General features: G+C 44.4%; 1 protein-coding gene across 3 annotated transcripts in view; it reads right to left on the reverse strand.

The window, feature by feature from the left end:
* LOC147735024 (membrane-spanning 4-domains subfamily A member 4A-like) overlaps positions 1 to 24643 on the reverse strand; it is a 246371-nt gene that overhangs the window by 182330 nt on the left and 39398 nt on the right. The gene's annotated exons all lie outside the window — the stretch shown is intronic.

Raw genomic sequence — 24643 nt, forward strand, 5'->3', positions numbered from 1 at the left:
GCGCTACAACATACCCAGAGAGACGGTGCTACCATTGACGTTGCCTTGCCTCCTTAGTAAATGTGAGAAATCAGGTTACTGGTTGACTAGGGTGTGAGTTCTGGTCAAGGAGCAACCACAAATCTTGTCAGGTAAGGCACAAGCAAACCCCAAATTAACTTGAGCTCTACCCTCTGGTAGCTCAGCACAGAGCAATCAGTCTTAACTTAGAGGCAATGTGTAAAGTATTTGTGCAACACTTCAAACAGTGGAATGGAGGAACCACCACACCAAAAGATCCCACACTAGTTTAGGAAAATAGAGCAAAATATAATACATAAAACAAGACCAAAATGTGCAAAATCCAATCAATAGAACAGAAGTTATGAATTTGTAAAGATCTAAGTGTAAAATAGAGCATGAGGGCACAAAGACCCAAATGTGGTCATCTAGTCATGCTGGGCCAGGTCAAAGTCAAAGGTTTACCACGATAGAGCATGTGTCGGATACAGTCCCAGATTAGTGCCACTGAAGGTGTATCTTCTCAGGTTGTGTGCCAAGAACCCCATTAGCTTTGGAGAGGGCTGTGAGGAGCAAGGAGAGCAATGCAGGAGGGTGATGGCGAGACTCAAAGAGAAGGATGGGTGTTGCGGATGGGTAGGCTCATGCTTTGAGTTGGCAATCCCCTGCGGGTGTTTGATGCTGCTGTGTGAAGACAGGCTGGCAGCGGCTCACACTTGTGTTTAGTGTGAGCAGCACAGTCTAGGTACGAACAAGCCTGTTTGTGGTTGCAAAAAACCTAAAAGTTTGATTTGAGCTCACTGAGCCACACCCAGGGTCCAGGACCTGAGGCGCACCACTTGGGGGGTCAGGGACTCGCTGCAGCTGTTTGAGGAGCTTTTATGTCCCTGAGGCTCAGATCAGGAGGCCAGCAGTCTAGCCCTAGGAGTTACTCTGAGGTCTTGGCTTCAAGATGAATTTGCAGGTCCAGTTCTTCTTCACCAGGCAAGAGGGCATCAGTCAGCAGGTTAGCACACCTGGGCAGCAGTTCCTTTTAGAGAAGCAGTCCAGCAAAGTTGCAGTCCTTGTAGCAGCACAGATGTGTACTGAAAGGTTAGTGTTAGATGTCCTACTTTTATAAGCACGGGCCGACCAGATGGGGCACCAGGCCCAAACGGTATGCCTCAAGCAATCAAGAAACTGAATCCTATTTTTGGGCTGTCCCATTGTCCTGCCTGTTTCGTGAGGTGGGTAGTGCAAATCGTCTTCCGGAGAGTTGGAGAGGCTCAATAATTAACCCAGTGCACAAAGGAGGGGATTGATCAGACCCAGCCAATTATCGAATGATCGCCCTAATAGACTCAGAAGCAAAATACCACGCTTCACTGATTCTCACCTGGTCAATTATCAACCAGTCTGTATTCCGCAGGGGCGCTGGCACTACCACAAATATCCTCGCACTAGGCCTTATAGAGTCTACAGCAGCGAAAAAATCTGTATCTCTGTTTCATAGATTTTAAAGCAACATTTGACCGAGTTAACATAGGCCTTTTATGGCACAAACTGAAGCAGTGTGGTCTCCTAGAACCAATACGCCATAATGCAACTCTACTCAGACACGTGGATGCAAGTTAATATAGCAGACGGAAAGAGGCTTACCAGGAAAATTTGCACAAATGCGGGATTAAAAAAAGACTGCGTTTTAGCGCCACACCTGTTCAACCTTTTTGTGGCTGATCTCTCACCAAAGCTAGATGAGGTAAATTCACACCCGCCACGCCTGGGCACACTGCCTATCACACACCTATCTTATGCTGACGATATAATGCTACTAAGTCACACAAGAATAGGCCTGTAAAGGGCAATCAACGAACTCAGGCATTCCGTTAAGGCAAGCATGCTAGAAATAAATACAACAAAAACAAAGGATATGATTATACGTCACCATGCACAGAAACAACTACCATTCAAAATCAGTAATACAAAACTGGAAGTGGTCAGCAGCTACAAATACCTAGGTGTACACATGGATAATCGACTAACCTTTTTAAACACACAACGAGACCTAATGAAAAAAGGAAATGGACTAATATTTGCTTTCTTTTCAATTGCAAAGAGCTTAAAAAGTCCATCGTTTGCTTCACTACTAGCAGTTATTAAAGTGAAACTTCTGCCAACTGTGGCCTAAGCTAGTGAAATCCAGCATGGTAAAGACGTGGTGATCCGGGATAGCCTTCAAACCCGGACATACAAAACAGTATTTTCCCTACCTCCCAACTCCTCACTGGCACAGGTCCAAATGGAATTTAGGCTGCAGCAGCAGTACCTACATAGAAGATATTTAACAATAAAAACCTGGTACAAAATTTGGACCAACTAACAAAATCCAATCAGTAATGTGCTCGGGAGGGCACTAGACGATGACCCCCAGTCTGCTTACACCAAGTACATACAATCATCCTTGCAGCTCGCAAACACAACAGGTCTTTGGCAACTGAATTTAAGACTCTCTTCCTTTCAATTGTCATGTGCTTATCTAGGTTCCTGATCGATACTGTGACCTTATGCCCCTATTCAGCTATAAATCCATTTATTCCCTATATTGGCATAACCGTTCAAGTGCGATTTTCTGAAAAGTCATCTCTGGCCTCACACGAGCAGAGCCACAGAGCCACATTCCAGCATGACTCTCTGCTACTTCCTTTGCGACCAATTAGTGCAATGACAGAGCAGCAGTCACTATCTGATATTCCTAGATAACACTCCGAGTTCTTCAACAAGATAAAAACTTAGCAAACCTGGAAATCCCCGCTTGCTATGTTTTGATTAGTAATGGAACTCTAATGAGCAACTGATAACTATCACTTCCTAGTGACATCTTTAATTGACGTCTTATGTCCAGCAAACTTGCGTCAAACCCGGCACCTGTCAGGTATAAATATTACCAACGTTGCCTTAAGCAATGAGCGAACATGTTGCTGATGCCAGCTGCCTGCATGACCCCGTGTTGGTAAAAACTAGCACTCTGTCGCTGCAGCCTGCTATCCTGTGGTGGTGAAGCTACTGATTACCATTATCGCCGCTACAGCGCGACCTATGGTGCAGTACGCTTGAGGAGCCGTGCAGCCGTCCTCTGCGAAGACATCCAGCCCAGCTGCCCGCGGACGCTGTCACCCCTCCTTCCTCCCGACGCGCTGAGAGAAGCCGCTGCCTTTCTCGTGCAGAGAAATCCAGTCCCGGCGCTTCCAGTTTACCCTCGCAGGTGACTGGGATATCGAGAGAGACCCCTGAAGGAGATACCAATCCTCCATCATTCTATTCAGAGGTATGGTGTTGACTAAACCCTTAGAAGAGAATTCTTGAAACAAACCTTGGCAAAACCAACCTAACTTAAGCTACTTACTTACTCCCCCTTCTCACGTGTTAGGCTTAGGTCAGGCACACTGGGGTAGGCTTAGTTAGAAGCACCAGTTGAGTATGTTAGCCTAATGTATATATGACTATATATATGTTTTATTACTTTTAAACCATTGTATGGCTAAGAAACCATATCAATGCTTTTACAGTTCTATTTCGCTATTCTTATCTTACTGTACGTACTTTTTATAATAACAGTTATTGCAATTGTGGCAATACATTTCTCTTGTACGAGAAGAAAGACTGTTCAATAAATGTTACCCTTTATTGATACACGCCCGTCTCTCTATTCTCTACATACTGTGAAAGTAAACTGCACTAGACTGACTGAGTGAAATCTATGTCTATTGTTTCACACGACCCTAGAGATCGACTCTTGATCTGAGGAGCAAAGTTGTCATGTTGCACGGTTGTTGGAAAGCTGAATCCCTTCTTGTCTGTGCCAAGGAAGCTGATCACTTCCTATGCAGAGAAGAAAGTTTCCAGTGACCTCTGAGCTAGTTGGTAACACAACCCAATTAAGTTTAGCATAGTCAGTGGAGGCCTGGAATATAAGCAGTTCCACGTCGATACTACTGTTTATGTTATTCCAATGCGCAGGGCCTAGTGGGAAACTAGGAACTACACTACATGGCGCCCTAACGTTTGGTAAGGCGATAAACTAACGTAAGACTTATAGAGTAACTCAGTCGTGCATATTTCACACCCCTTTCTCCCGTAAATACTCCAATAGACGTCTGGAGTGGGTGAAAGGTTAAAATCCGCCCGACCTTAGTAGGAAGAGATTCCTATGTAAAGCTCTGGTTTATTCAACGTTGAAGGATACAGTGTTCCAAAATATTGTGCATCTAATCTTTGTCTCCTTGGAGACCTACTCTGCAAACCTCGCATTTTCACAATGCCAGGAGAAAATAACGGAACCAATGGGGCCGCAGTAGATGCGACTCAGCAAGGTCCCGAATACACAGACCCGGATGCTATTATCATCCCGGTCCAGTTAAGAAGATCTATAACTTTAAAACTTATAGAACACGGACTGACACCTCAAGGTGGTACAGTAATTTTCGTGATAGAGGCTCACGAGTATCGGCAGACAGAGGTATTCTATTCATGGATAAACTTTCCAGCGGTAAACGCTATAACACAAGAGTTTCACTATTACAAAATAGAGGAACCTCCGGGAGAGTACGCTCCTTTCGAGGAGATTGAAATCCCACTTAAATTTCAAGAGCACCTGCTCTGGTTTAATGGCGCCCTAAAACACAATGATCACATAACCAGGCTCGGTCCACTAGGTAGACCAGGAGCCACGTGGCCGGTTCTAGCCAGCTACACACCACATCCTGACATTGCAAGAATGTCTAGAGAAGAGCTGTTAGCACAGCTAAACACATTAATAAAAATACATAGGCAATTAGTCCAATATGTAATACGGACTGCAACAGTCCAGCCAGCTGTTAATACACCACAGCTGACCCCTCATCAGGGGAACACAAATAAAATTACACCACAGAACATACAGTCATGTCTTGGTAAAACACCCGTAAAACGGGAACAAATTCCTTTCTGGTTAGCCCAGAAAATCACTCAAATAGAGGCAGTATTTCCTGATACTACCCCTATTGAGAAACACAGAATCTTGACCATCTGCCTTCCTATGGGAATCGCACCACACGTGGAGGACTGCGACACTTGGGGTACAGTCTTTGCTTCCATTTACACAAAAACACACGGTGTTCCGTCTATGGCGGTAATACCAGACGTGCTAAAACAGATTCAAAATGAATTCGGTCCAGAACCAGCTTTAAATCTAGGTATGAAATTACTGAAAGACTTCAAGTAGGTCACGGCTATATTATTAGCCAATGTAAAGGGAGAAGCAGCATCTGTGGCGATTCGCCAGAAGTTGAGGGAAACAGATATAAAAGATCCTGTTGAGCTAGCAAAAATCATAGAAAAGTGCTATGAAGAATTAGGTAGAGACAGCTTGGGTGGAAAACCAGTTAAGCCCCAACTGCTCGAAAATCCTGAAAAATTATTTATTAAAAATAATTTAAACACTCCTAAAAAGAGCTGGGATGGAAATAAACAATCCACTCCCAAGGAAAAAGTTTTCCAGTCCAGAGGAAGGTCTCCTCGACGGAGGGAAAGAACTCCGACTCGAGAACGCCAGTCTCCCCAACGGGAGCCCTCTGAGAAAAGATATAACCTTAGAAATAGGGATAATATAAAAAGACCTGATAGATATCAAAGTATTGATACGCGTCCCTCTCGATCTCTTCCACAGAATTCGGAAAGAAGAGGACGGTCAGACCCAGGCGAGCACACCAAGTCCAAAGACAAGGAACCTGCTCAAAATAAGAAATCTCAATTTCCTAAAAAGAAGGTAGCCAGTATTAGAGTAATCAACCATGCCGAGAATACTGAGGACACAGTTGAAAAACGGGGAGTGGGCATTGACAATGTTGGACAGTGCAGCAGAAATCAGTATAGCGCGCAAGATCTTGATGAGTCATCTGGAGACAGTGGACACGAATGAATACATTCAGGTTGAAACTGCCGACGCCAGACTTAGCGAGCCCCATAAAATATACGAAATAACATTGCGTATAGAGGGTGATAAGACTAGGAAAATTAAGGGTCTATTTTGGGATAAGCTCTCAAAAGGCTATGATATTCTGTTAGCTGAAAAAGATTGGCCCCCGGAGTTTGTCAGGGAGTGCCCTCGTGGCGAAGAGGTAATTATGCCTGCCTTCTCGAATCACATACCGATTCACAAAAAATACACATATGCAAGGAAATGGGCTGTAGCCCAGGCACCTGCATTGTATAAAAATCATGTAGGATGGGATGAGGATTCACCTCCTCACAAAATCCAACTAAAAAGTGAACCAACTGCCCAACGGCAGTATCCCATAAAGCAAGAAGCTAAAAAACAGGTCAGGGAGATCTTAGATCAACTTGAGTACCAGGGGGTGATTGAAACATGCACCTCTCAAATGAACAATCCTTTGTTTCCTGTCTCCAAGCCAGACAATTCATATCGTCTAGTTTTGGACTACAGACATCTTAATACATGTTGCAAAACTTTTGCAGTACAAAACTCGCATAGTGCAGCCCTAATGAATAACATAGTTAGGAAAAAATATAAAACGACATTAGACATTTCTAATGGTTTCTTTTGTCAAAACATTGCACCAGAAAGCAGATACTTGACCGCTTTCTCCGCATTTGGGTCGCAGAAAAAATTCTGTCGACTCCCACAGGGGTTCAAGAACAGCCCAGGACTATTCTCAGCTAGGGTAACAGAGTTACTACAAATCTATGATGATGAAGCATTATCTTACGTAGATGATATTTATCTCACAGACGACGACTTGGATACTCACTTGAAAAGAGTGAACACCATTATACTTGGGTTCGCAGCAGAGGGTTACAAATTCAACTTTAAAAAGTCTCGAATTGCCCATCTGACAGTACTGTTTGTAGGGTACGAATTATCAAGTGAAGGAAAAAGCCTAGCGGACAACTTCTTAGAGAAGTGCGCTGTACTCCAAGCTCCAAAAACGCTGAAGAATTTACAATCAATACTAGGTTTTCTGAATTTCGGAAGAACTTACATCCTAAATTACGCAGAGAGGGTTAAACCTCTCTACGAACTAATAAAACCTGATTTAAAACAAATCAATTGGACTCAAAAACACACAGAAATTTTGAGATCTCTGCAAACAGACATGTTAGCAAAAACAAAATTAGATACACGTGACAACACACGTGATCTTGTAATCCGAGTCATCCCAGGAAGATGCGGATTCACATACCTAACCTCTAATGAGGGAGAAAAGGTACCTATTTCAATAAAATCTCACTTGTACACACAAGCAGAAAGAACATTCAGTCGCACAGAAAGAACTGTGAACGCAGTGCAAATCGCATTAGCAAATGAAAGAGAACTAGCACACGGCAAACGGATTAATATCCTTACAGCGGAATCCGCCTTCGAGGCGCTATTCAGCCCAGTAAACCTGCCTACAGTGTCACTGGATCCGAAATGGATACAGTGTATAGATTCTCTAGGAGCGACGGACGTAAAATACTATTTCGCCCCGCAATACGAAGAACTGAATGATTTAGAATATGAAGAAGAATATCCTCTGCCAATCGAAATTCTGCCTCTCCCACAATACGCATGTATAATCTATACAGATAGCTTTGTACAGCATTTTAATGTAGAGAGTAAATCCTACAATGCAGCATGTGCGATTATTAAAGGTCGTTGGCTGTCCGGTAAATTCAGACCGAAAGTAACAAAAACTGAATCAGTAAAATACTGTTCGGTTCAGAGAACTGAAATCAGATCTTTAAACATGGCGCTCGAAAATGCAGAACGCGAATTCCCCACACTTATCGTGTGCGATTCTCATTTTTGCGTCAATTCTTACAATAACAAACTGCAGAGTTGGATCGAAAACGACTACAAAGATGACACAGGTGCCACAATAAAGCATAAAAAGCTCTGGAACGAGGTAGCTCTTTTACACAAAGAACTACAAAAGACTCACGTGATTCACGCACAGAGTCTTCAACGTGATGGCGTTCACGTTGCAGGGAATTCATTGGCTAATACAGCCACCACGGAAGCAACTAAACCGGCTTCCGTAGCCACAAAAAAGCGTACAGATAAGTATATAGACGGGGAAACCATGCTAGCAGTAAAAACGACCGTAAAAGGCGACTGTGCAGCACTACCCGTAAACTATCCACTCAATTATGCATACATAATCGATGCAAACTCCGTTCCTTTTGCTCGAATCCCTGGAGTGGGGGATAGAGTAATTCCAAACATGAACAGGAGAATATTTTTAATAGCTGACGCACATATGGGTTTGGGTCTTAGGCACAAAAAGATCAAGGAATCACTGACTGAATTACAATCAGTATTCTGGTGGCCGGGAATGAGTGTAGAACACCAAATATATGCAAACAACTGTGAAAACTGCAATAGGGATCGCAGTAGCGAACCTTGCTACCGGCTACCAATCAGAAAGAGCGTAACGCTGCCTACACCCCGTCCTGCGTCCTATTAATAGTCAAGACGAAATGCACTTAAAAAATGAGGCCACCAGCACTCGGCTGACGCCTAGAACTGTTATAAAAGATTAGCGAGTCCATATCGGCACATACACAATTACCACGTTCCATTCTGACCAGGGTCCTGCCTTCAGCTCTCGAGCTTATAAGAAGGCCATGGCCAGCATGGGAATTGGGTTGTGGTATTCTTGTCAGTCATACCCCGGGAGGGAATAGTGTGATAGAAAGAAAAAACCGGGACGTAAAGCAATCTATAACAGCGAAGGTATTAGGTTCAGGCGCTGGGTGGGTCAAACATTTAATAAGTGTCCAGACTAGTCTTAACAACATGCCAAGAAATTCTCTAAAAGGTTTCAGCCCATACGAACTATTGTTCGGAATAAGAATGAACGTTCAGGACCTCGATAGTCAGATGTCAGTGGTACAAGAAGAAACAAAGCAGTTTGAAGTAAAAGACCGTTTGGCTGTTTTACAGGAACTGAATGAAACAAGAAAATCATTAAGCAACATAAAGTTAAAGCAACAGCCAAGTACCACTGACGAGGCACCACCCGCAACAGCCCCAGCAAGGCCTGTCTGGATTCCAAAGATTGGGGATCTAGTCAGAGAAAAGGTCGCGGTTAAGAAGGAATTTGGGCCTTCTTACAGAAAAGCAGTACCTGTCTTAGCAGTCACCGGAACAAGATCAGTTGTGCTACCGCCCCTTGCTGGTAAAAAGGAGAACAGAGTCGTGTCCATCGATCTGGTAAAACCACAAGCATGTGGCCTATAATCAACAGTAGGCCCAGTGGACTCCCAAGAAACAACAGAATACCCAAACTTGCAACAATCCAAGAGGTTCAAACTGAAAGACTCATCACATTCGATCAGCCTGCAGTGCACAATGAAGGACTATGCAATAATGCCATGGAACTCGTGCCTCTTGAAACACAGATTGAAACAGTTCGTCAAGAAACAACACCAGTCTACAATGATGTGGCATCAGAAAGTGCTACCGAGAGACAGATTGAAAGAACAATCCCATCAATTGACAGAACTGCCTCTGGTTATTTCATCAACTTCGACAACTTCTCTGAAGATTTAAATGACCCTGAAGTGATGCCAGAAACAAAAAAGTCTTTTAAAGAAAAAGCAACGGAACTCTTTCATCAACTGAAGGAAATCTACCTCATTTCCCCTTGGCTAGAGTTCTGGTTCGGTCTAGGTGTATTTTTCCTCCTGCTTTGGCTCATCATGGTACTGTGTTTGGGAAAATTCATTGAAGGAAAATATATTACAATGGACACAGCAAGTCAGAACATCAACCTAGTCCTGAAACCACACAGATCATCCCACGTGAAGAAAAGAGAACTGTCAACAGTAAATGTCACAGCAATTCCAATACCTGGTGGGGTAGTATGGGAGAAAACAGACTATGAGATCTATGGTCCGGTCGAAATCCTGAAGTATCCTCATCAACTAAAGGTTTCCTTAAGTGACTTTGTAAAACCTAGTACATTCTCTGATGATTGGGACTTTAACAGTATTAATGACATGATGTCTGATTTAGTAATGTCAGCTAGATTCACAGATCATGATTATTTACAAGGTTCATCTAGTTATGAGCAGTTATTCTGTTACACCCACTATGGGGATCATTACTTGCATAAATCTGCACAGCCTAGAAATGTTTTTATGTATAATCAATGGGAACATTGTTCTACACCACCTAAAAGCAGTTCTAAAGCATTTTTTGAGAAATTCAAATACTTCTCAGGGTTTAACACCAGTGATGCAGAAACGTTTTATTATAAACTGTTAGATAAAACAGGAATGAAAACAATGCTGACAAATTCTAAATTGATATATTCAGAAGCATTTTATGACAAAATGATGACATTTGGTTTTGATTATTGGAAAAATAATATTGAAACGAAATCAATTTGGGGTACAAAAGATTGGCAGGTGCAAGGCATAGAAGCACTATTTAGAACCTGCATGATACCGGAACAAATGTTATTTTTAAATGACACTGTACACCAAACATCTTGTCTTGGCCTAGCTAAGAACAAAGACCTTAAAACACCGTCTATACCAAAGCCAATAGCTGAGAATGCAACTGCAGATAATGAGTTAGACGTGTCAAACATTTTACATTTCAACAGAACACATCCTGATTGGAAAAAGTGGTTAATCTGGCCTACAGACACAAATAGCTGTCAAGATAGGTTCCTGAATAAAACACAGGGGTTAAAAATGACCAGATTAGACTCAAGATACTCCCAGAGACAACATCCAGGAATTATAACCACATACAGTGTAGGGAAACTCTGCCTAGAATGGCTAACTACATCCACACTGGCTGAAATTAAGCAACACTTGTCTTTATTAAAAGATGGTGCTGATTTGCGCGATTTCATTCTTGGACCACGCAAACAGCGTCAAAAGCGTTTCATAGCGACCAGCATCTATGCTGCTTACAACGAGGCTTGGAAAGTAAAGCAAATTGAAACTGCTGAAAAAATACGAGAAATTGATCGTATTAATTTGGAAAAATCACTTTCTGTAGTAGACAATGGGTTAATGACTCTGTCTTCCAGAATATATTCTTTGGACAATATTGTATCCTCTGCCTTTGATGTGATAGACAGAGATTTGCTAATGTTACAACATGGCCAGTCTCAATTACGCTCTATTATAGAATTAGGCTGGACGCTGCAAAATCTTCGTTCAGGCTATGTGCCTTGGCGTTTAATCAACACAACGTCATTATTTTCCATTTTTAACCTTACTGATAAACAGATCAGTTTGGCACAGAAAGGAGCAGACTATACAATCTTGAGCATCGCGAAACTCGAGAAATTATCATTGACAATGTCAGAGAGCCCTGTCATTGAATGGATAATACACGGAATTATCACAATTCCGATAACAACTTTCCGCTTTAAAAAGTGCCTTGAATACATACCTGCTGGCCAATATGAACAATTGGGTAAGGGATATGTAAAATCCGAATGGAAATTACCATACACTCATTCTTGCTATAGTGACAGTGACAAAAATGTATTTCTTAGTGGTGAAAATTGTAAACACTCACTAAGCGGTATACTTTTGTGTCAAGGTATTAATTTACACGGCGCATGTGATGGAAATTCAAACAACCTTTCATGCCACCAGCTAGTCACACCTGCAACTCAGATAGAGCCCTTCTTTATGCAACTCGCAAACGGGAGTTACATTCTTAGAACGGATCACAGGTGCTGTGGCCTCGCGCCCGGACTAAGTTATCTAGTAGAAGTAACGTCCATGGTCAAATGTTGTATGCAAGCATTGTTTCCGAGCGGGCCTCCAGACATAGTGACTCCCATCTGGCCTCGTCTGAATCTCTATTCTATACGAATTGATACATTAAGCAAAATGAAATCTGTACTTTTACAGACAACAGTGCCTATAACGTCATCTAAAGAGACGTATGATCTTCTAGTCGCAAGGACGGCTACTGAGGTTCATGACCTTTTATCAACAAATTGCCCTGTGCATTTCGTACAAATGCTCGACCAACTCCTTAACATGTCTAGTGCAACAAGCATCCCAGGCATATTTAAGACAGTCTTTACAGGACTGCTAACACCCTTCCAGGCAATTTTGGGAATCTTTCCTAATTTTGTGCACTCCATCTTTGGTGGTATTCCACTATTTTTTGGACTCATCGCAGGGATTCTATTTTTGACCCTCCTGCTTCGATATGGCAAGCCTCGGCTCAGACATAGCTCCCATGGGAATGGAAGAGACAATCCTAGCAATGCGCTACAGGGACAGGATAACTAACGTCCTTGGATTGGCCAGGCTGAGAGATCTAAACATGACCTGGTTCCTTTCATTCAGACCAATATGGCAAAATTGCATTTTACCTGTGCTACGGTGTATGCTTTGCGGCGAGGAATGCGTGTTGGACATCTGTCTTTCACTTCCATCAGCAGTACCAATGGACGTCGATACTTTGCTAAGTCCAATAACGGCTCACGCATTGTGTTGTCCCCAGCGGCTACCAATCCTGATGACGGCATTCGTGGAGACTCCTGTACTACAGCCAAGTGGTAACAGTGGAGCGAGTGACAAAAGCAACATCATCCAGGTACAACGTTCTGTGAGCATTGCTGGTCCTACCTTCGATGACAGCAATCATTCTCACACCTGCCAAGTTACAGCGCTATCTAATTTGGTTGAACTATCACCTGATTTTGTAGACCAATTCTTTGCGAGCCTGTCTGATACGATGTTCTCACCCATAGAGAAACAATAACTTTTGAAAAGCTTTCCGACACACAGCGTTCCCATGAACTCTGAATTCGGCCTTCAGTTTTGATCAACATAAAACTGCCAGGAGCTTCGGTAAACTGATTTTTCTTTGAATTGGACAATTTTTTAATATTGACCCTTTTTGGCACGAACAATTCTTTGCTTAACGTAAAAACTATTCTTAGAGAACAGAAGCTTCACACTTCTATTTCTAAACACATCTAGAGACATAACAACATAACACCAGCCTCTAGCACACATATTATTACAATGCATTTTTATGTGATGATTTATCTCGCATTTCTTCTGTCAGAGATACTTCATGTGTAATTCTTTATGCATAATCGTTCATTGATTTTATATGCAATAATTTTTTGAATGATTACTATGCTTTTAAAACTACGTACAGTACCTAAATTCCATGTATTACAAGTACGCCTATTTCGAATGCATTTATGTATTTTGGGGTGGGCTATGTTACACAATGTTACACATGCATCTAATTGCTTAGTTTTAGTAATTTTGATGGACATGAATTCGTGGAGTGGGTGTCATGTGCTTATCTAGGTTCCTGATCGATACTGTGACCTTATGCCCCTATTCGGCTATAAATCCATTTATTCCCTATATTGGCATAACCGTTCAAGTGCGATTTTCTGAAAAGTCATCTCTGGCCTCACACGAGCAGAGCCACAGAGCCACATTCCAGCATGACTCTCTGCTACTTCCTTTGCGACCAATTAGTGCAATGACAGAGCAGCAGTCACTATCTGATATTCCTAGATAACACTCCGAGTTCTTCAACAAGATAAAAACTTAGCAAACCTGGAAATCCCCGCTTGCTATGTTTTGATTAGTAATGGAACTCTAATGAGCAACTGATAACTATCACTTCCTAGTGACATCTTTAATTGACGTCTTATGTCCAGCAAACTTGCGTCAAACCCGGCACCTGTCAGGTATAAATATTACCAACGTTGCCTTAAGCAATGAGCGAACATGTTGCTGATGCCAGCTGCCTGCATGACCCCGTGTTGGTAAAAACTAGCACTCTGTCGCTGCAGCCTGCTATCCTGTGGTGGTGAAGCTACTGATTACCATTATCGCCGCTACAGCGCGACCTATGGTGCAGTACGCTTGAGGAGCCGTGCAGCCGTCCTCTGCGAAGACATCCAGCCCAGCTGCCCGCGGACGCTGTCACCCCTCCTTCCTCCCGACGCGCTGAGAGAAGCCGCTGCCTTTCTCGTGCAGAGAAATCCAGTCCCGGCGCTTCCAGTTTACCCTCGCAGGTGACTGGGATATCGAGAGAGACCCCTGAAGGAAATACCAATCCTCCATCATTCTATTCAGAGGTATGGTGTTGACTAAACTCTTAGAAGAGAATTCTTGAAACAAACCTTGGCAAAACCAACCTAACTTAAGCTACTTACTTACTCCCCCTTCTCACGTGTTAGGCTTAGGTCAGGCACACTGGGGTAGGCTTAGTTAGAAGCACCAGTTGAGTATGTTAGCCTAATGTATATATGACTATATATATGTTTTATTACTTTTAAACCATTGTATGGCTAAGAAACCATATCAATGCTTTTACAGTTCTATTTCGCTATTCTTATCTTACTGTACGTACTTTTTATAATAACAGTTATTGCAATTGTGGCAATACATTTCTCTTGTACGAGAAGAAAGACTGTTCAATAAATGTTACCCTTTATTGATACACGCCCGTCTCTCTATTCTCTACATACTGTGAAAGTAAACTGCACTAGACTGACTGAGTGAAATCTATGTCTATTGTTTCACACGACCCTAGAGATCGACTCTTGATCTGAGGAGCAAAGTTGTCATGTTGCACGGTTGTTGGAAAGCTGAATCCCTTCTTGTCTGTGCCAAGGAAGCTGATCACTTCCTATGCAGAGAAGAAAGTTTCCAGTGACCTCTGAGCTAGTTGGTAACACAACCCAATTAAGTTTAGCATAGTCAGTGGAGGCCTGGAATATAAGCAGTTCCACGTCGATACTACTGTTTATGTTATTCCAATGCGCAGGGCCTAGTGGGAAACTAGGAACTACACTACACAATATGTACTGAAGAAAGCAGCAATAAAGCACTCGCTAATGGAAGATAAAATCAGATTAAGCAAGCGAGCCTTTGCAAGGATGGTCCTGCAACCGTACACAAAACTGCAACCAGCAACATACTTGGGTCTGACTTACTCCCCCTATTTAAAAACAAAGCTTCTAGCAATAAGTTTTGGATCATTACCATCTAACGCAGATTAACCAAGCTGGCAATAAAAGGGCCCAAAGTCATGTAGACTTTGTGGAGCACCAAATCAGGACTTCATCCACCTACTATGCATCTATCCATTTTTAAATCCAAACTGTCACTTACTACTGAATAAACTATTCAACACAAGGGGCAATCGTACCTGTAGACCTGCAATGTTAAAATGTCTCGACCTGAATGACCAACAGTTTAACTGTAATTTAGTAAAGTTCTTAATCCTGTACAAGAAATTACTAAAACACTGATGAAGGGGAAAAGCACAATAGCACCTTCGAGTTTATGTCTCACAAAACCGACTACCTACCTCTTCCCTCGATTTTATTGTATTATTGCAGATCACAATTTTTAAAAAGTATACTTTAATTGTGGAATTATTGCATTGATGCAAATCAAAACTTTTAACATGTATATTTTAATAGTATAATTCGCTCAGTTTTACTCGTATATTGTTATGGTTTTAACTAAATTAGCGGGGTGCCGCTTCGCAGCCAGGAACACTCGAAGGGGTATTGCTGCTGAACCTTGTCTGTGGGACTTCGGGGTGATCTCTGTTAGGGGCCCAGCTGTGAGAGATTGCCAGCTTGCTCCCTGTCCCCCCGACTGCCGTGAGGTCTCCCAGGACTACGAGTCCCATCAGCCCAGCACCGGTAAACACCTGAGGCTCATTGGAACTGCCCCTTGATAACAACTCGCAGCCAGGAACACTCGAAGGGGTATTGCTGCTGAACCTTGTCTGTGGGACTTCGGGGTGATCTCTGTTGGGAGCCCAGCTGTAGGAGATTGCCAGCTTGCTCCCTGCCCCCCCGCCTGCCGTGAGGTCTCCCAGGACTACGAGTCCCATCAGCCCAGCGCCGGTAAATACCTAAGGCTTAATAGGCTCCTCCCTCTGTCTGTATATAACAGCCTCTATTGCCCGCTATGTGGGACGCGTGCGGGCAGGCGCGCAAGGGTGGGCCCGTCTGAGCCTGTCCGAGACTGTCCAAGGCTGGGCTGGGCTATTTCTCTTGGTTTTAACTTTGAAGTGTGATATAGGATAAGCTGAAACAATAGTGAGTAGTTGGCCTGCCTAATATATTTAAGCGTCTCCTTTGTGGGTAAGGTCTTTCTACAGCTTTCCTGGATTTTTATTGATTATTTGTGTAACATATATTTTACATAGGCTTTGTGTTTGCGGTTCATGTGATTTTACAGTTTAATTAGTTTTTAGAAAATGTCTAAGTGCAAGGGAAAAAAAACCCCTGTCGAGCATGCGGGTGCAACTATTGATACTTACCTAGTAAAAGCAGTGAGTGCTATCAATGTTGAGATTGATAGGGCCGAACGTCGACTTTCGCTGGGTTTGAGCGGCTTGTCGGCTACGCCTCTTGTGTCCTTGACTGTACCCCCTGCCGCGTGCGGTGATCCCTGCAGCCTAGGCTAAGGCTAGTGTTGAGGTAGCCACAACATTGATATTTGAAGAGCATACTGATGTCCTCAGTTTGTCTCCTAGTAGGGCACCCGCCCCTAGAGTAAAAAGGGGCTGTAGGAAGCCCCAACCTAAAGGGGGGACAACTAGTGTTAGTAAGGGATCTAAATCTATCCCTGCCCCCAATATAGATGAGCAATCAGCTCACATTAATTCTGGGGCCTTAAATGGTATACAGGTAGATCATATTAATGTATTGGCTGCTAAAATTGACATTTACCTTAAGCCACTGTCTGATAAATTAGACTTACTGAATAGAGAAGTTACCAAGCTAGGAGGGGAGTTAACCCTCCAAAATAAGTTACTTAGGGCGTTAAAAGATACACCGGTGGAATGCCCTAAAAATACCAGTAATGCAACCGTAGAACTATTATCGACAGAGGTAACAGGTAATGATGGGCGGGAGAAGGCCGTCAGAGGGGGGATAGTAATCAAGTTATTTGTAGTAGGGAGAATATTCAGGATACAGAAACCCAGGCAGAGAGGATCTTTATGGAGGGAACACGTAGTAATACAAAAAACCTACCACCAGATTGTGCCCCGTATGTGGCAGTTTTGATGAATGTTAAGGCCCTAAATCGAACCCAAGTGGAAACTCATGAATCGCTTAAGAATAAAACGGTGCACTGGCTTAATCACCATTGTGGATTTCCAGTGAATCGTTCTGACCAGATCCTTACAACCAGAAGGGTCAATTGGATAGGACAATCCAAAAATAGTATACGGGGTGACTGTGTTATTATCAATTTTAAAACCCCCCACTATGCTAGCACCTCCTTGATTAGAGTAGCAACGTTACCATTTAATGTACAGGGTATTACGCTACGCCCACTTGGCTTTTTTTATAGCCCACTAATGCATGAAATCCGTGGTGGGACAACTCCGGACCATCATCTAAATAGAAGGGCTTTACCATCACAATCCCTGTTTGCGGTACCTGTGTCCAACCGATTCCAAGCACTCGATGTGAACGATTGACAGGTTATGGACCGCCCTATAACTGATATGGCGGCTAATCATAGGTATATTGTCACAGAAGGGGAATATATAGATGAACAGGGAGCCGTGACTGGGGATATCCCACGGCATGGTACATATCCAGGAGGTGAAAGCAACATTCATACAGGTGAGGGGGTCCCCCATGAAGGAAATACCATCCCACTGATAGAGTCGGAAGCTATAAGTAATACTAAAGGGATATATATAGCACGTTGGAATATATCTGGGCTGGCTTCAAAAAGGGAAAAGTTGGGTTGGATGGACTTCCTTAGTTCTCATGATATTATTTGTCTTCACGAGACTTGGTGTACTGAACTGGTCAGTTATGATGGGTTTGTCTCGTATAATCTACCAGCACAGGGTTCGGCGGCTGGTAGAGCAAAGGGGGGCCTCCTAATTCTTGTTTTAACAGGTCTGCCATTAGAAGTGAAAAGGTATTTGAATATCAGGGCATATCTGCAGATCCTCTGGCTTTATCAAAAACATGCCCGGGATGTCCTCTTAATTAATTTTTATAACAATATTTTTGATAATACACAGTCTAAAGTCATTAAGGATCTAGATATTGTGATTAAGAAGCTGAGTACAGAGGAAAATGTTATTTTTTATTTCATTTGGGTTGGAGATTTTAACATTTCTATATGTCCTATGTCCACATGAAGGGTCTGTGGGGTGCAGAGAGATACGGGAGAAGACGATTTCCACTTCCCCCACAATATATATGGCGAGTCATTAAATACAATTATGGTAGATCATGACCTGGAATTGTTGCAACCTGCAAGAGACGGATGTGGTAATGTGATCCCTACTTTTGCTGGTAATAATTCAAATTCAACGATTGATCACATTCTGGTATCCTCTAATATCACCCCTTAATGTTTGACCCCCAGGATAGAGGAATCCTTATTTAGTGAACACAATTGTATTATTTTAACAACTGTAATCTGGGAACCCAGGTCTGTTAATATTACAAGAAATGTGGGTAACATTGAACCGCATAGACCTAATGGCACGAGGATAAAATGGAAAGGGGGGAATGCGGACAAAGTGTCAAAAAATATTGTAACGGATTGTTCTGTGGAGATAAATGACAACTTGAATATTAATAGTGAACTTGCATTGATTTTAAGGAATTTTATTAAAATCAATTACTCTATAGATACCATTTTTACACGGTTTAGCAACGGGGAAATTATCCATAACAAGGGATGGTTTGACCATGCCTGCACCACTTTGCTCTCACAGCTAAAGCAGGCGTTAATGAATAGACCTAGGGACCCGACGCTTGTAGTTAAATTAAGAATAGATTATAAATTGGCCCTAAAGCGGAGGAAAAAAGAGCTGCAACAAGAGGCATGGGATAAACTCACACAGGCGGCAGAGACATCAAATTGTCAATTGTCTTGGGTGACAGTTAACTCCCCATTCTTAAAAGATGAATTGGTCCCAGAGTTATTGTCCCATGTAAGTAGTGAGGCCTGGGTAACCCATTTCTCTGGTATATTTAAAGCCAGTTATGTTCCTAGTGCCAGTACTAGTCTCTAGCCAATAGTACCGTTAAACTTTACTCTAGATGAAGTGGAACAGGGCATTAAAGCAAGTAAGGGAGATAAGGCGCAGGGACCGGATGGGGTTCCCATTGATGTCTATAAAGCTGTCCCAGCATTATGGGGCCCCTTATTAACAATTGTTTTTAATGCCGCTGTAAGTAACGGAGTCCTTCCTACATGGGGAGAATCCATCATTATTCCCATTTTTAAGAAGGGGGATAAATCGGATGCCAAAAATTATCGTCCAATTTCCCTTTTACACTCCTCCGTTAAGACCATGAGTAGGATTCTGTTAGTGAGGCTAGAAGAGTGGGCGGCGACCAATAGGATTTTAGCCAATATTCAATATGGTTTTAGGAAAGGGCGAGGAACGCTTCAACAGTACATAAACTTAGATTTAATCATTGGGAAATATACTTATGCCAAACAAGGTTCTCTCTACCTTTGTTTTGCGGATTTAAGCAGTGCGTTTGATTTAGTGGATCATTCAATTTTATGGCGAACGCTATTAGAACTCGGGGCCCCAGAGTGGATAAATGTTGCTATTTAGGAATTACTTTTGCCAATGATAGAATGTGGTTGCATGAAATAATAAATGTCCTGGCAAAAATGGCTAAAAGTGCCCATGGAGTCTTCAGATTTGCAGCTAAATTAGGCGATAGACGCATTAGGGACATGACGTAGATTTATCAGTCTAGATGCGTCTCGATCGCACTTTATGGGGCTGGGTTATGGGGACATTATTCTGATAGCAGTTTACAAACGGAGGAAAATAATTTCCTCAAAAAACTGCTATGCCTACCAACTTCCGCCCCAACAGAACTAATCCACAGAGAAGTCGGGATTAGCTATCTGTCAGATCTGATAGCTTTAAGGCCTCTAATGATCTGGCAATCCATTTGGCGAAAAGAGAAGACTGCTTTCAACAGACTAATAATTAAAGATTGTCTTGAATTGGATAACTATCTTATGATACCCTGGCTAAAGTATATTGTACATAGTTTTAAAGAAATGTATGATTTAAATATTCTGTATGATCCTCATGCGGTAGCAGAGATGCCCAAAACAGTACTGAAAAACACGTTTCTGTCACATAGAGCAAAGAGGCGGTCGTACAACAGCAGCCAATTAATGACATGTATGTTTTATAACAGATATCTAGTTTTTGAAGGCTTCCAGACATATTTGAGCCAGGTGACAAGAACCTCACCTAGATATGTTCTTACCAGATTAAGTTTCGGGCTGGCCCATCACCTGGTAGCTTTTCCACATCTTAAAAAGCACCCAGTAGGTCCATGCCCTTGCGATGGCCAAACCAAACAATGCACACTGCACTTTCTCCTTATCTGTAATCTTTATATGAATTATCGCATTGCTTACTTAAAACCTATGTTTTTAAAATATGGTATTTTTAACGTGGATGCAGCGATGAGGCTGCTTTTTATGATGCAGGAACCCGATATTTGCTTTTTTACTGCTACTTTTCTACTTAAATCTATTAATGCCAGAAAAGGTATGATTTTTATCGTGGTTTTCATTGATTGATTATCTCTGTACTATGCTGTCCAAATTTGTATAATGATGTATTATTATTCATGTGCTTTTATGGTTGTTTTTATACGAACCAAATAAAGCTTTACGAATTGAAAACGAAACTAACTAAACAATAAAATGCATTCTGATTCTGATTCTAATCCCTTTATTGTCTAGATAAAATGAACTATTCCCACTCCAATCTGTGCAAGAGTAGGGAAAGTGTTGGATTGCAAAGGGGTAACATTTGCTATTCCCACTCAAATTGGTGCAAAGGTAGGGAAACGGTTGGACTCAGGAGGGATAACAATTTACTATTCCCTCTCCAGTCAGTGCAACAGTAGGGAAAGTGATGGATTTCTGAGGGGTAAAATGTACTATTTCCACGCTAGTCTTTGCAACAGTAGAGAAACCTTGACCTTTGACCCCACCAGGTAGGTGCTCCCCCTCCGCACAGCACCACCTGTGTGTCCCTGTCCCAGCTGCCGCTGCTGAGGGAGTTTGAGGTCCTCCACCACCCGCAGGCTACCACCTGCGCCTCATCCCTGGTGGCCAGTGGTAGGCTGTAGGTAGGTTTGTTCATCCTCTGCTTTATTGCTTTTATTGTATTGCCTGTATTTTCATTGTTGTGTCTGTGACTGCTGTTGTCTGTCTTCCCAGCTGCCTGTACGTGGTCCGTGCCCCTTTTTCTTCCCTCTGTTCCCCCCGCTGTCCCCGTGCTCTCTCTGCCCGGTCATTCCTTCTGTACCCCTCGCTGCCCCCGTGCCTCTCTGCCCGTTCTGCCTTCTGTTCTTAGCTGCCCCTGTATTTCTGTATTCTGTATTTTGCCTTCAGTGCCACTCGTTTTTCCCTTGTTTTGTGCCCCTTTTGCCTTCTATTCCACTCATTTTTTGTGCCAGTCTGCCTTCTGTGCCACTCATTTTTGTGCCCCTTTTTGCCTTCTGTTCCACTCGTTTTTTGTGCCCTTCTGCCCTCTGTTCCACTCGTTTTTCTGTGCCCTTCTGCCCTCTGTGCCACTAGTTTTTCCCTCTTTTTTGTTTCCCATTTGCCTTCTGTTCCACTCGTTTTTGTGCCCCTCTGCCTTCTGTGCCACTCGTTTTTCCCTTGTTTTTGTGCCGTTCTACCCTCTGTTCCACTCGTTTTTTTGTGCCCTTCTGCCCTCTGTGGCGCTCGTTTTTCCCTTGTTTTTATGCCCATATGCCTTCTCTTCCACTCATTTTTTGTGCCCTTCTGCCCTCTGTGCCCCTCGTTTTCCCCTCGATTTTGTGCCCCTTTTTCCTTCTGTTACCTTCGGTGTCCCTCACTGCCCTCGCCGCTGCGTAGCCTGAGGCCCGCCTCCCTGACTGCCCACTGCCCATTCGCTGACCCCACCTCCCAGCTGCTCCTCCCTCCCACCTCACCATATATGCTGGCCGCAGTGCGGCTGCTCCTAAGACAAGCCTGTCTGCGCCCGTCCGTGCCTGAACCACGCCCGGCGCCAGAACCCCTGGCCCCCGCACCCGCCGCGACGACCGCCGCCACTATGACGCCAGCACTCTGCACGCTCTCAACTTCGGATGGAGCCACACCTGCTTCAAGGCCACCCAGAAATGCACACACGGCCCCTTCACCTGCCGGAACTGCAGCTACACCAGCCTCAGAGCCGACAAACCACCCGCCAAGAAAGACCCCAACCACGCAAGCATGCCGTCACGCTCTTGGACCTGCTCGACACAACATCCCTAGATGTCGCCTTCCTGACAGAGACCTGGTTTAACGACTCCTCTGCATCCAACATCGCCATGGCCATCCCAGATGGCTACAAGATCACCCGCAGAGACAGCACCAATGAAGTCGGAGGAGGAATCGCCATCGTCCACAACAACAGCATCAGGGTCTCAACTAGTACCAATGACGCGTTCAGCACCGCCGGAAACATGCATTTCCAGATCCACACAGACCCTAACTCCACCCTCAGAGGCACCCTCGTCTACTGATCCCCTGTTTCCCGCCCCCAGTTCAGTGACTCCATCGCCGACTTGATCAGCACGCACGCCCTGACCTCCACTGACTACATCCTCCTCGGAGACCTGAACTTTCACCTTGAGAACAACAATGACAACAACTCCATAACCCTGATTGGTAACCTCACCAACCTCGGACTGAAGCAACTCGTCACAACGTCCACCCACTCCGCCGGCCACACACTCAACCCCGTCTTCTCCTCAAGCCCGCACGTCTCCATCAGCCACACCAATGCACTCCTCTGGACCGACCACCGCTGCAACCACTTCACCTTCCAGAAACGCACCACACACCACCGCACACAACAGATCCCCCGCCACTGCTGGAGCAAAATCACCGAAGATCAACTACATGCAAACCTCGCTCTCAGCCCACCCACCGAACCCTCCAACACCAACAATGCTGCCCACAGCCTCAGACGTTGGATCGAGGACTGCCCAAAACACCCTCATCCTGCTGAAGAAACCCCCCCACAGAGACACCAGCAAGAGGGCCAGCTGGTTCACCCCAGAACTCTTAGCCTCCAAGCAAGCCTGCTGGAAACTAGAGAAGAAATGGCACAGTGAACAAACTCCGGACAGCCACGCAACACACAAGGACGCTACCTGCAACCACCACCAACTCATCAGTGTGGCCAAGAGGACCTCCTTCATAGAGCGTCTCGGCAACAAAGCACACAATAGCAAGGAGCTCTTCAACATTGTGAAAGAATTCTCCAACCCCAGCTCCAACACCAATGACATCCCGCTGTCGCAAGCCCTGTGCGACTCACTTCCCACCTTCTTCCAACGCAAGATATGGGTGTTAAAGCATCCATGACAGCTTTAACACCCAGACAGCCCCAACAGACAGCAACACAACAGACCCTCCGCACACCACCCACCACGACCCCATGCTAGCCTGGGCCAGCGTGAGCATCGATGACACTATCAAGACCATGCGCACAATCCACTCCGGCTCTTTGTCAGACCCATTCCCGCACCATGTCTTCAACAGAGCAAGCAGCTCCATCACACCGCCCCTGCACAACGTCATCAATCTCTCCCTCGAGTCCGCAACCTTCCCAGAGATCTGGAAACATGCTGAGATCAACGCCCCTCTCAATAAACGTAAGGCAAAGGTCATTGAGAAAACCGTCAACAGACAGCTAACCCAATACCTCTAAGAAAACATAATCCTGGACCCTTCCCAGTCAGGGTTCTGCAGCAATCACAGCACTGAGACTGCCCTCATCGCCTCCACCGACGACATCAGGACCCTGCTGGACAACGGCGAGACAGCAGCACTCATCCTCCTAGACCTCTCTGCCGCCTTCGACACCATCTGCCACAGCACACTACGCGCACGCCTCCACACCGCAGGGATCCAAGGCAAGGCTCTGGAATGGACCACCTCCTTCCTCTCCTGCAGAACCCAGAGCGTCCGCCTCCACCCATTCCGTTCCAAAGCCTCAGAGATCATCTGCGGCATACCCCAGGGATCCTCCCTCAGCCCAACGCTGTTCAACATTTACATGGCCCCACCTGCACACGTAGCCGGACAGCACAACCTCAACATAATCTCCTCCGCCGACGACACTCAGCTGATCCTCTCCCTCACCAAGGACCCCATCACTGCCAAAGCCAACCTCCACGAAGGAATGAAGGCCGTTGCGGACTGGATGAGGACCAGCCATCTGAAGCTGAACGCGGACAAGACGGAGGTCCTCATCCTCGGCTTCAACCCTTCAGCCTCGGACAACTCCTGGTGGCCGACGGCACTGGGGTTAGCCCCGACACCCACCGACCACGCACGCAACCTGGGAATCATCCTTGACTCAACGCTCTCAATGACCAAGCAAGTCAACGCCGTCTCCTCCTCCTGCTTCAACACCCTCCGCATGCTCCGCAAGATCTACAGATGGATCCCGACAGATACAAGAAAGACAGTCACCCAGGCCCTCGTCAGCAGCAGACTCGACTACGGAAATGCCCTCTATGCGGGAGCCCTAACCAAGCTCATCAAATGACTACAATGCATCCAAAATGCCTCGGCCATACTG

The sequence above is a fragment of the Lissotriton vulgaris genome, chromosome 1_2, assembly GCF_964263255.1.
Source record: "Lissotriton vulgaris chromosome 1_2, aLisVul1.2, whole genome shotgun sequence".
Lineage (NCBI taxonomy): Eukaryota > Metazoa > Chordata > Amphibia > Caudata > Salamandridae > Lissotriton > Lissotriton vulgaris.